This window comes from Schistocerca gregaria, chromosome 3 (genome assembly GCF_023897955.1).
Source record: "Schistocerca gregaria isolate iqSchGreg1 chromosome 3, iqSchGreg1.2, whole genome shotgun sequence".
Lineage (NCBI taxonomy): Eukaryota > Metazoa > Arthropoda > Insecta > Orthoptera > Acrididae > Schistocerca > Schistocerca gregaria.
In genome coordinates, this window is record NC_064922.1 from 691,264,268 (window position 1) to 691,266,876 (window position 2,609).

The following is a 2,609-nucleotide window of genomic DNA, read 5'->3' on the forward strand; positions in this document are numbered from 1 at the left end:
TCTGTAGGGAAAAAGATCCACCAAATATGGAGTTTATCCCAATACAATTTAGCAGCTCTTATGTTCTACTTGTGAAATAACTGCTGCCACAGGTCATTAGTCACATTCCTCTGCACAAGGTAAAAATCTGACATGCTAGATTCTGTATTTCACACTCCGCAACTCTAGTGGGACATGGAACTCCATGCGGTGACGTGACCAGCTCTTTGTCCATGTTTGTTTTCATGGTCCATGAGAGGATGCCTTTGCAACTGATTTTGCTTTCTATGTTCCTGACCACTCATCAGTGCCTGTTGTATGTTGTTAATGGTGACTTATTCTCATCTAAATACTGTATTCCATCCTAAATGCAAAAATCTTTTGAATTAGTGAGTGAAATGACATCATAGCACCAATATGAATTTCGTAGTACCAAAATGAAATCTGAAGAGTGGATATTTGATTTATGAAATACTACAAAGGATATGAAATTTCAGTTGTTAAGAATGTTAGTAAGAAATGTCATATGTTGATAGGGCAATTTGGATTGCCATAATGTTGCATACTACTCATGAGGCAACATGAAATGCTATTTTGCAGTATTATATGTTAAACTTTCTTTGATTTATGTTTTAACAAAGAATATAGCACTATTAGGTGAAATACACAGATCTATTTATAAGGACAAAAAAACAATATTTTTTCATTGCTACAGTTTGGAAGGAGAATTGTTTTTAATTTAAAAGAGTTACACTATGATTATTTCCAAAGAATTTACATTAAACCAAAGAATAACTCTCAACAATATAAAATCTATGTAGCTTTAAACACTTTCCTTACTTAATTAAAATGCAGTTAAAAGTGTGACTTATATGAGTTCCATTTTATCACATCAAAACAACAGTCTTCTTCGCAAAGATTTCATCATGCTTCTGTAAGTTGATCCCATACTGAAATATATTGTACATTCATCTCTCCTCCCATCAACTTTTCTGAAATAAAGAAATACTTAATTTCAATGTTTTTTTGTATAATGATGAAATTTGGATTTATAAGCCATGGGTAGCCCAATTGTCAATCTAAAGATATTGTAGTTACTTTTGCTTTCACATTCCTCTGAACAACCTAGTCAGCTGATGATTTCCTTTATAACATCATTTGCCACAATAAGCTTTGCCTCACTTGCAGATGTGTCAATGATTTACTTCATCGTGAAGTAGCTCTGCCAGCAAGAAAGATTTTAAGAGACCAGTCATATTACATCCACCATCACTATAGCACACCACTATTCTTATTTGATGACGAAAAATGGCCTGCATCAGTAATTTTCCCTATGATATATCAAAGTGTTTGTTTCAAACTTAATAAATTCTCTGTGACAATAGAACCAAGTAATCTTGAAAATAACTTACTCCACAGGAAACATCAGGTCTTTTTCCAATCAGCAAGTTGTAGCTTCAGACAACAAGACATATCAGTAACAAGTTGTTAGCTGATATGTTTAGCAAAGGTGTCAAAAGAATTCATACAGTGGCTGCCCAGGAGTGCTGTGATTAAACTTCTCTCTGTTCCAACCAAAACTTCACTTAGTTACCAATCAGGCTTGGCCGATATACCTACCTTTGAAACAATTGTTTTGTCTTGTTTCATTACACATTTGGATTGCTCTGCATATGAAACAGTGATCTGGTTTATTCTAAAATAAATGTTGTTCATGATGCACCATAATTAATATTTCATATCTCTACTTGGCTAAGTTACGAGTGCATCACATTCAGTTTGGAAGGCTATCTACTAGTGCTTCAACTTGCTGGCAATAAGGGAAATTACATTACTCATTATCTGCAACTTTAGTTCTCAAAGTATGTGGTTTGTTAGTCATAGGCGTCTGAAAAGGTTTACGTTGTTCAAAACCATCACATTCAATAAAGCATGTCATACACTTTTTGACATACTACTATTATACCATCATCAAAATGTTGCATTTCAGAATCAAAGTAATACAGGTATAATGCTGATTTTGAAGTTATCTCAATATCAGTTTTCAAGTCTTCAATAAAATTTTCAGCATCCAGTTGTTTTGTATCCTCTTCTAATTCATCAGCCACATAAAAAACAATAATAAGGTTTTCATCATCAGTGTCAATATGTAGGCAAAGGCCTGCTGCACTTGTCTTGAATCTTAGTGCTAACAAAAAAGAACCAAAATGCTTTTATGACATACTGAAGATTTCTTGAATCCATAAAAACTCCTTATGTACAAAAATGTTTAGATACCATATTTAAATTTATTATTTTGATTTAAATATTTTGCAGGCAGTACTAAAACAATAATCCATAACCATACTAATATCATAGATGCAAAAAGATGAGTCTACTACATTTTCATTCCGATTTCCAAAACATTTGGTATGGAGATAGCTTGAACCCTGAGGAAGAACATAGGCTACTTTAGGAAGGATATAGTACAAGATTTTATTAATTTGAAAAATATTATGCAAGGTATGGAAAAATATTTACACTTTGAAAAAGCTGTTAACACATTATCATATTTGTGAAAATGCTTTTATTGATTGATATGTCCTACGTAATATGTTTCAGCATTTTGAATGCAATTCTTATACAACCCT